The sequence below is a fragment of the Phoxinus phoxinus genome, assembly GCF_949152265.1.
Source record: "Phoxinus phoxinus genome assembly, chromosome: 12".
Classification (NCBI taxonomy): Eukaryota; Metazoa; Chordata; class Actinopteri; order Cypriniformes; family Leuciscidae; genus Phoxinus; species Phoxinus phoxinus.
Window position 1 is genome coordinate 4,466,322 of NC_136887.1, and position 11,413 is coordinate 4,477,734.

An 11,413-nucleotide genomic window follows, 5' to 3' on the forward strand; every position below is an offset into this window, starting at 1 on the left:
GTTTTTTTTAATCCAGTGTTAATGCCAACTGCATCAATTTTGGCAGAAGTGTGTATTTTTAATTTAATTTTCCAATTTCCTTTCATAAATCACTGGGTAAACTCAGGACCTTAAGGACAAACATGTCCTAATTGAAATCCATTAAAACTGCCAACTTGTTTTTAGGGCCATTAGACTATAAAATGATGCAGTCTTTGTTAATAGACTTTTGTTCTGTTGGCAAGGCTTTAAAATAAAAATAAAAATGACAAGATGGTGCTGTTTTCTCAGGTTTGGCCTATAAAGCAAATACTCACTTTTTTCCTGTTTTCTGTTTCTGCATATTAGGGTCAATTAGATAAATTATTGTGTTAATACATGTGTTTGTGTTGCTGTGAGATTTGTGTATATGTACTAAAAATTGTATTTGTGCATGTAATGAACAATTATTGTATTGTAAATCCCAAATCCCAAGTAATTTCTATTATTATAAATTCAATACTTAAGTAACAATTAAACAAGTCATACAACAATGAAAGTGCGTTTAAATGAATGTTTACAATATGTAAGACAAGATAAAGTGTTGACATTTAATCTTCTTGCCATTTGTTCATATGTATATTATCCTATAACTTGAGATCTGAAACATATGAATGTACAAGCAGCTGTTTATATATTCATGCCTAATGATTGACAGAATAACACAAACGAGATACATTTAAACCGTTATTTAAACGCTGTTCTCTTACGAGAGGTCTCTCGTACTGCGTAATATCTTACACTAGGGGAAAATCTCTTTTCCACAGGATATTGAAGCCAAAAATTATCCTTAATTTTGAAATAATGCAAAACGCGTTGCGGCAGCATGCATACATAGGCAAAACGGCTTGCGCGCCTATTGGCTGCCCTGCGGCAACTGCAGCAGCCTATCGAGAGAGGCCCGCCGAAACAGGCCTAGAAATACAGCTCGACAGGCTGATAGAACCTGATCTCTTCAGCGAAGCTTTCGCATCGCTGGATCCTGAGAGGAAGAAGCCGCGCCATCTGAAAAAGCCTTCTGCGGGACAAGCCTTTGCATCTGAAGCCGCTGGTCGACAACTCGCCACCTCCAGTTGCTGTTCCTGCTACGCTATCCGGCGTATTATATCCTGATTCTCTGCTAAGTGTGTGTTCGCCGCTGCGACTCACACTCTCATCCTAAAAGAGCCGAGCGTCTTTTTCAAGATGCCTCGTATCTTCTGTGGCTCGTGTCGTGCCCCACTCAGCGACAGGGACCGCCATGTCATCTGCGTTTCCTGCCTGGGTGAGGATCACGCAGCTCTCGCGCTCGCTGACGGTGGCTGCCCTCACTGTGAGCAGATGCCCATGGTGACTGAGGACTCACATGGCATCTTTCGCCGAGACTGCACCTCCGCCCGCTGCAGTGCCGCGCCGTAAAAAGCGCCGTGCTCAGCGGGCCCCGGAACCTCCTCCAACCCACAAAAAGCTCGCCGGTTCGCCCGCCAGCTTCGCTGCCTGCTTCGCTCGAGTCTCTCACTGACGGACAGCGGCCGGCGTCTGCCGCCGCTTCCGTCATTGATGACGATGAAGAAGCCTCGTCTGTGGAGGATGACAGCTGCTCTATCCTGGAATCTGGCGGTGAGGATTGGTCGAGCTCTGTTGATCTCGCCTCCTCTGCTCACCAGCCTTCTGGGAAAAGGGCCAGCATTGAAGCAGAGCTGATGCGTCTGCTCACGCAGGCCGTAGCGAGCCTCGGCCTTGAGTGTTCGACGCCCGAGGTGCCTGCATTACAACCGACTGGATGGATGTTTCCTGCAAGGGGACCGCGTTTCGCCGTTTTCAAGACCCGCGCCTTTTCATCCTGAGCTTCATGAAGAAGTCGCGAAGTCCTGGAAAGCCCCCTTCTCAGCCAGAATGCGTACCTCTGTCTCAGCAGCATTCTCCGTGGTGGACGGTGCCAAAAACAGAGGATACCATTCTCTTCCTCCTGTGGAAGAAGCTGTAGCGGCCCATCTTTGCCTGCTGGACGGCGTGCCAAGATGGCGCTACAACCAAAAGCTTGCCGCACGACTTCAGCCATGCACAGTCGCGCTTACACCACCGCTGGACAGGCTGCATCTGCGTTGCACTCAATGGCCATCCTGCAGATCTTCCAAGCCGACCTTCTCCGTAAGCTGGATGAGGAAGGACTGGGAGCTATCAGCGTGCCGGACTTAAGGAGCGACACGGACCTAGCTCTTCACGCCACTAAGTCCGCTGCACAGGCCATAGGGCGGAACATGGCCTCTCTCACCGTAGCGGAGAGACACTTATGGTTGACACTTTCTGAGATGTCGGAGTCAGAGCGCACCGCGTTCCTCGACGCCCCCATCTCGTCTGCCGGCCTCTTTGGATCGTCCGTCAAAGATTTTGCGTATAGCTTCGCTTTGATGCAGAAAACGTCACAGGCCATGAAACACTTCCTGCCTAAGTGCTCCAGCTCCGCAGCAGGCCGCTCAAAGCAGCCGTCTGCTCGAAGCTCCCAGCCGCAGCCGCAGCCCGCCGCTTCCAAGCATCGACAGGCCCGGGACCCGAGACCACGCTCTCGCTCTGCACAGCCCGCCACATTCCAGGGCTCGCACACATAAAATCGACTCATGTCGACTGTGCATTAAATGTAGTGAATGTGCCCACATTCCAGTGCCCACAAACACTACACACTGCATGTCTCACGGTTTCTGTAAAAACGAAACCAATGCACATACAGTCAGCCCAGGCCGACGGTGTTTTCGGTGTAGTAAACATTACCTGCACCCACATTCACTCACAGACATGACAAGCCCCACGGGGCTCGCCTCGCTCTCTCTCAGCAAGCCGCCATAGGAGAGTTGAGCGCGGGCAGGCTGCCCGCTGTGATCAGCGTCGAACGCTGCAAGCACGCCATCTATGCTACAGCATAACGAAGCTCTCCGGTCGCCATCACTTCGCGGCCAGAGCCCAGATCTCATTCAACCCCTAGCTATTCATGCAGGTGCATGTGCAAAGCTTACCAGGGTATCAGAATGGGTGAACATTATAAAGAGAGGCTATTCGCTACAGTTCGATCGACGTCACTGCTGTTACGCGGCGCATATCGAAACTATGGTAGAAAAGGAAGTAGCACATCTACTTCGAGCCAAACTGTTGAGCAAAGGGGCCATAGAGCCTTTATCTTAAGCTCAGAGCGAAGGGGGTCTATACAGCAGATATTTTCTGGTACCGAAAAAAGACGGGGGTCTCAGACCCATTCTAGATCTAAGACAGCTGAACAAAGTGCTTTCAAAACACCAGTTCAGAATGCTCACAACCAGGAAAATCCTCACGCAAATTCGCCAAGGGGACTGGTTTGTGTCAATAGATCTGAAGGACGCGTATTTCCAAATACAAATAGTGTCACGTCACAGGCGATTTTTGAGATTCGCCTTCGAGGGCCAGGCATATCAATACACAGTCCTGCCGTTCGGCCTGTCCTTAGCACCCCGTACATTCACAATGTGCATGGACGCTGCGCTTGCACCCTTGAAACTTCGGAGCATGCGAGTTTTGAACTACTTGGACAATTGGCTGATTCTAGCTCGATCACGCTCAGAGCTCATAGAACACAGGACCATATTACTCGAACATCTCGAGAATCTAGGTCTCAAAGTCAATTGTGCGAAGAGTTCACTGTCTCCCAGTCAGAGAATATCTTTTCTGTGCACAGAACTGGGCTCGCTGTCTATGAATGCACAACTTTCGCCACAGCGCAGACTGAATATTCAGCACATGACGAAAACCTTCCGCTGCGGCACTATAGTTCCGCTCAGAAAGTTTCAGAAAATAATGGGTCTCATGGCCTCTGCATCATCAGTACTCCTGTTGGGTCTGGTTCGCATGCGCCCACTGCAGTTCTGGCTAAAAGCGTGAGTACCGCGTCAAGAGTGGACCTCCGGTCTTTTTCGCCTCAAGGTCGATCAGAAATGGATCTCAGCTCTGAAATCTTGGAGAGCGACCGATTGGTACCGGTCAGGTGTAAACCTGGGGACTTCCTCGAGTGTGAAGGTGGTGTCTACGGACGCCTCCACCTCGGGATGGGGAGCGCTGCTCGAGGGCAGACCGTTTTTCGGCCAGTGGTCAGAACGGGAAAAGCTTCTACAGATAAACTGCCTGGAGATGATGGCAGTCGACAACGCGCTGAGGCGCTTTTGTCCCCAGATCAAAGGACACCACGTGCAGGTCCGTTCGGACAACATGTCGGTGGTGTCCTATATAAATCGCCAAGGAGGTATCAGGTCCCGAAACCTTTACAGGCTGACGGAGCACCTCCTGGTCTGGGCTCAACACAATCTGCGCTCATTGAGAGCAGCACACGTGCCAGGCCACCTGAATGTGGGACCAGACAGACTGTCCAGAAACAATGTTCCAGCAGGAGAATGGTCTCTACACCTGCAGACAGTCCAACTGCTGTGGAAGACATTCGGCAGGGCGAAGGTAGATCTGTTTGCTTCTCAAGAAAACGCTCACTGTCCGGAGTTTTTCTCCAAGAGCAGGGATGCACTGGCACACGTCTGGTCCCGCTGCCCGCTCTATGCTTTTCCCCCTGTCACGCTCCTGCCTCAGGTATTAGAGCGAATCAGGGAAAACAGATGCTCAGTGCTTCTTGTGGCTCCGTTCTGGAAGAACCAGGCTTGGTTCCCAGTTCTGATGCAGCTGACAATCCTGCCTCATGGCCGATACCAGTGAGGAGGGACCTCCTCTCTCAGGCCAAAGGCTCGATCTGGCATCCTCACCCAGAGCTTTGGGCCCTACATGTGTGGGCCATCAACGGGTACCCGCTAATCTCCCGTTGGGAGTGTTAAACACGATCACGCAGGCTAGGGCCAAATGATTCAGAATCAGAATCTATTGGGACCAACGAAAAACCCAACCCAAAGTAAAATAAATGGGAATATCAAAAATACCCTATATAAAACAGATTACAAATGTATTTATGCCAATGTTGGCGTACAAGGAAGAGTGTCAGATGGAGGAATATTTGGGCAGTCAGACCTCCGAGCTGCCATGGACAGAGATCTGCTGAATGTCCCACCCCCAGAGCCACTACCAGTTGCCCTATGCATTCGTTGGTGATGAAGCTTTCCCTCTCCGAACCGATCTGATGAAGCTATACCCCTTCCGAAATCTGGACCATGGGCAGCGAATATTCAACTACAGGCTATCAAGGGCAAGGCGTACAGTTGAAAACGCATTCAGAATTTTGGCCAATATACTCTTTCTTTCCACCATTGCACTGGAGCCTGAGAAAGTAACAGCAGTTACACTAGCTGCACTGTGTGTGCACAACTACCTGAGGAAGAATGCATCAGATGTGTACCTGCCTTCTGCCTTCGCAGATGTAGAAGATGACAATCACAACATGGTTCCTGGAGCTTGGAGAAGGGATGGAGAACTCCCCTCTGTGGCAGCAAGCAGTGCACGGAATGCAACAACCATTCCTGGCAGGAAAATATGATTTAAACATTGACACCAACTGATTAAAGCGTTTCATATTGACCATTTTTGCAAGCCGTAAAGAACACTCGCTCAGAAGGACTTCATGTATATTTCATTTTTTACACTATACAAATGTTAGTATAATATACAACCAACAGAAAGTTTGAAAACTTTATTAAAACTTTAAGGGGTAGTTCACCCAAAAAAATGTATTCTGTCATTAATTACTCACCCTCATGTCGTTCCAAACCTGTAAAACCTTTATTCATCTTCGGAATACAAATTAAGATATTTTTTAAGACTTTATATCTTAATTTGTGTTCCAAAGATGAACTTAGGGCTTGTGGGTTTGGAACGACATGAGGGTGAGTAATTAATGACAGAATAACATTTTTGGGTGAACTTTAAAGGCTTAATTATATATGTGTAATTTTTTTTAAAAAGTAGTAGAATGTGTAATGGTTCAAATTAATATGATTTGCGTTTTAAAAGTGCACAAGAGACATTTTCTTTAGTAAACTCTTTTATTGAAATCAAATAACACTTTTCTTGACTCATTGCAAAAGTCTGAACAAAGGAAAAATGACTCACAAACATTAACCCTTTTAAAATGTGCAAACATAGCAGAACAGCTTCAACATAAACCGGTTTCAAAGTGCCAACAACAAACAGCATTTAAGACACAATGTGATCAAATCCAAAAAAATTGGATCAATACTTACACCCCATTTATGTCATGGTCATATGCCTTGTAAGGACCACCCATTGGCCCAACGACGGAATCCAACGGGGTGGGCGAAGGGATAATGCGTGTATATCTTTCCAGCGCTCCAGTGAGGTTCACTTAATTTATTAGAATTTAGTTTGAATATTACTTTAGCTCTACGCTTAATCTGACTCCAGTTTCAAGTGATAATCAAATTTAGATTGTGTTTCTTATTAGAAAATAGTCATAAATATTGATTATGAATTAATTTAGATCTTTGGTTATTCAGAGTTTCTTATCTTTCATTTATTTATTCATTATGGACCCAATGCCGCACAGAGATCACGTCGGCCACGTCGTGTTTCTCACGGACACAAAACTTGTCAGTTCTGAAGTTAGTCAGAGGATGTAGGGTTAGCTAATACCTCTTAAGTCGGTTGCCTACTGCTCACTCATACAAAAGAGTGTAGTTGATTTTAGCCATTTCCATACAACTTGCTAAATCAGTAATAGACAGAAATCAAAAGGTCTTCAAGATGACGTGCCTACTGCTCCATTCATACATGCGCCTTTAGTTTGACCTATCCTGCAAGATTTGCGGTAGCATCAGCCTCCTATAATCTACTAAAATAATGATTTCAGAAAACTTCAGAATAAATCAAGATGTAACATTTATTTGTCAGGTATAAATGTATCATGCCAATTACACAAGTAATTAAAAGCCAATTCAGAAATAATAGATGCATGACATAAATTTCTCAAAGATGACTCTAAAAGTAAGCAATGCATTCCTGACAGAGACACACAGCGGTGTGTGAGTGTTTTCCAACGGGAGAACACTGACACAGCACTGTATGGGGGTTTTCCTGGTTACAGGATCCCAAAGACAGCTCTGTTACCTAGCCTTAAATACCCAGACCAGAACAAAAGGGTTGTGCCAATATTTTCAGAGTTTGTTTTGGGTCAGTTCCTGTACCCCAGGGGGTAGCACCTGGTCTCGGGGGAGTGGGGAGATATCTTGAAGAGACATCACCCAAAGAGGAACGCAGGATTCTCCTAAGTTCTTAATCTTTCTAATATTACCAATGACTGCAATGAAATTAAGACCATTTTACCAATCGCACTGAGACATCTAAAATGATACCAAACATGAAAAGGCAAAAACAATAGATTTACAAGATACATCATATGTGATATATAGGCATTCTTAGTGAACTTTTGGTGACTTGACTCAGGGGGAGAGGGGGATGCAGAGATAAGGGAAAAGTGTTTGGACAGGACAATGTCCTATGCTCTGTCTTTGCGATCTTCTGTCCAGGGTGCGTTTTATGGCTATATTGCAGGGTGAGTTTTATTTTAACAGGAAAATCAGTTCTTACAGCCTCTTCTACTGCCCTGAGGTAGCTCACTGGAGGTGTTACAGGGGGGTACATTAATGGATGTATTCTGGTAGGGCTGATTAAAGTTTGTGTGTCGTCCCTGCCAAAGTGTTTGGGGGCGCAAAGCTCGCTGGGGGTCTGGATGTAATGCTAATCTGGCCTCATTTTCATGTGCATTATATAACATCATAAGGATGTTGCGACGGAGTCTCATTTTGGTCAGTGGGTCTTTAATTAGCTTAATCTCAGTAACTACCTGTTTGCCAAATGTTTGATCAACATCCTTTCCACCATCTACCAGAGTTTCAGATACATTTTTTAAAATGGTTACTTTCTCCATTTCAAGTCCATCTAATGATTTGTCCCGTAAATTTTGTTTGGACTTGTAATGTGCTCTTGCAGGATTATTGAATGAAACCTGATGATTCTGGTGGGATGATGAGGCTTCAAGTGAGCTTTATGGAGTTGATGGTCCAGATGTGAGGTGGGAGGTGGAGGTGGATGACCCGGACACATCCTCCTCTCCTGATCTTCTCCTCTCCTGATCTTCTCCACCCTCATCTGTGATGCTGTGTTCAAAGTCATCCAACTACAATAAAATAAATTGTATGAAATATCAGGCAAATATATTTAAAAATTGGAAAGTACTATAACAACCTTTTCCCAGAACTTACATTTAGTGTAGACTGAGACACGCGTTGGACAACAAAAGGTTGTAGAAGCTACAGGTTTTTTAAAATCCACTTCTGTCTGGAAGTTAATTCTTTGTCGCCGCTGCCACTCGGTTTTGAACGGAGTACTTTCCCATACTGTGTTTGGAGGGAAGCAGCTTTTGTTTGGATCTCACCCGGCTGTAACGTTACACACACACTTAAACTCACTCACACACGCACTCACTCGCATTCTCATTCTGACTCACACACACACACACACACACACACAAAAAACATAAAATCACACTCACACAAACAATTGTCTCTATAGCGAAGGAAAATGTTATGCATGATTAGCTATCTTAATGCTAATTCCAGCGTTACTCACCGGGTTGCTGAAGTACTTCCGCTAACGTTTGCCAGCATTTTTCTTTTTTTATTCTGTCATGGTACTCCCTCGATGAAACATCATACAGGCAGGAGTACTGTTGCCACAGCTCCACGGACATTTCCTCCATTTCATAACTCCACCTAACAGCAACGTCTCTCTTTCGTTTCGCCATTTTTGAAAGCTGTGTACGGAAAAGCTTCTCTGCTCCTATTGGTCAACGTCACACATGTGACGGAATCCGTAGTGGAGGTCCGGAAAGAAATTAAACATGCTAGTCTTTTTGTCGTAGGATGTCGTGGGGCATCGCAGACGCGACGTAGGTTGTCGCCCACTATGACACACTATTCGAGATTAAACGATCAAATCTTGCGTCCCGACGCCCGTTGTCTTTTACGAATCACCACGACACCCTACGTCGAACGAATCGTGCCAAAATCGGGCTAAAATCGTGTAATCTGAACCAGGCATAACACTATCTGACTCGCAAACGACTGGGGGTGATGTCACTAGTAATTATCTAGAGAAACTGCAAGAAATAGTGATATTTAGCGTAATTCAAGAGGAGCTAAAGAAGATTAATGCTGCTAGTGCTTTCGTTAAACATTTATCACCCATGTCAAGTGATGGAAATTATTGTCCTATTGTGGCTGATTCTCAAACCCGTCGGTTATCATCTCAGTCACAAAGAGTATTGAAGAGACAACTGCACCTTCATTGTTGCATAGCGTACCTTTGTCAAGTAGTCAACAAAGCAAAGATCAAAACCTGACCAAGACGGCAAATGCGGTGCCCTCGTGTGCTGCTCTGCCCATGGATGTAATAAGCCCCCCTAGCGAAAAACGAGTTGTAGTCGAACATATTGTTTGAGCTGTATTAACTCAGTATGTTCCTGTGCGCTTGAAGTCATTTTCAGGGAAAGTTCCCTGACCAGCTAATGAATCCGACTTTGATACCTGGAGGGGGAGCGTTGATTTTTTGCTTGATGACCCATCCATTTCTGACCTGTCTCGAACCAGGAAAATACTGGACAGCCTTTTACCGCCAGCGGCTGATGTTGTAAAGCACATTGGCCCTCAAGCATCTCCAGTGGTATATTTAGATCCGTTAGAGTCCGTCTATGGGTCAGTTGAAGATGGCAACGAGTTATTGCCAACATTTATGACATTGTTGCAAAATCAAGGGGAGAAACCCTCCAGCTACGTCATGCTAAGTGCGGCAATGCGGAGGAAAGGCATTCCAGAAGCAGAGCATGACCACAGTTTATTAAAGAAGTTTTGTAGAGGGTGTTGGGATAACCGGTTGCTTGCCAATTTGCGTCTTGAAGAAAGAAAGATCAACCCCCCTTCATTTGCTGAATTAGTAGTGTCTGTTAGGGCTGAGGAGGACAAGCGAATTTCAGTGATGCCATTTTCTTCTCGATGAGATCAAAGCAAGCCTAGTTGTATCAATTCTTCAGTTCAGATACTGCCGCCTGTAACCGGTAGGCGTGGTTTGGGAGTGGCCTCGTAAAGGCAGCAAAGCAAGTGCATTCTGGGAGTTGTTGTCTTTCATCCATATGAGTCAACAGTACATTTTCTGCCTTTTCTCAGTCTAGAATGCTCCAAATTCAAAAATAATTTAACATTTCTACTATATAAATTACCCTTTTTAAATACACATTCATCTTCCCAGAGGTGAAGTATCCCTTTAAATTTGTAATTTACATATTTTTCTTGCCAAATTTTATATTCACAATTGTAAATTTTCAAAGACAAATACTTCTTTTTTATGTTTAAGAAAGAGTTTGGTATCTAAACTAACATTTAAGCTAATTTAATACTCAGTGTTTTTGTCTTGTAACAATCATTATTGTCTACAGAATAGTCAAATGATCAGAGCTGCCAATATGAGGTAATGGTGCTGCAACATATGCATTCTTGATGTTTGTGTATAGATGATCAAGTGTATTTTTCCCTCTTGTTGCACATGTAACATGCTGGTAAAAATGATGTAAAACAGACTTCAGATTTGCCTTATTAAAATCCACAGTAACAATAAAAAAATGCATCTGGATTTGTTGTCTGTAGCTGGCTCAGAGTTTTGTAAAGTTCTCCCATAGCCTGCTTTACATCTGCATTTGGAGGAACATACACTGCAGTAATAAAAATAGCTGCCAGTTCACTTGGTAAATAAAAAGGTCTGCATTTCACAGTCATAAGCTCCACATCAGGAGAGCAGGATTTAAAAATTGTCCTAACATCATAGCACCACGAATTGTTTGTGTAAATTGCCAGGCCTCCTCCCCGGAGCTTACCCGATGTTGACATCACTCTATCCGCTCTATGGAGTGTTAGCCCCGCTAGCTCAATTTCAGAGTCTGGGATTTTGTCCTTCAGCCACGTCTTTTGTAAACACAAAGACGCAACAATCCTGTACTCCACGCTGTAACGATCTCCAAAGACTGATGTAATCAGTAGGGCGGCAGTGGCTCAGTGGTTCATGTAGATTGTCTACAAACCGGAAGGTTGGTGGTTCAATCCCCGGTTCCACCTGACCAAGTGTCGAGGTGTCCTTGAGCAAGACACCTAACCCTAGCTGCTCCCGACGAGCTGGATCGCCTCGCATGGCTGACACCGCCGTCGGTGTATGAATGAGTGAGTGAATGGGTGAATGTGAGGCAATATTGTAAAGCGCTTTGGTGGCCATTGGGTCTATGAAAGCGCTATATAAATGCAGTCCATTTACCATTTACCATGTAATCCATTTTAGTGTCCAATGAACGAACATTCGCCAACAGGACCGAGGGAACAGCCGGCTTGCAGGGGTTAACCCTTAG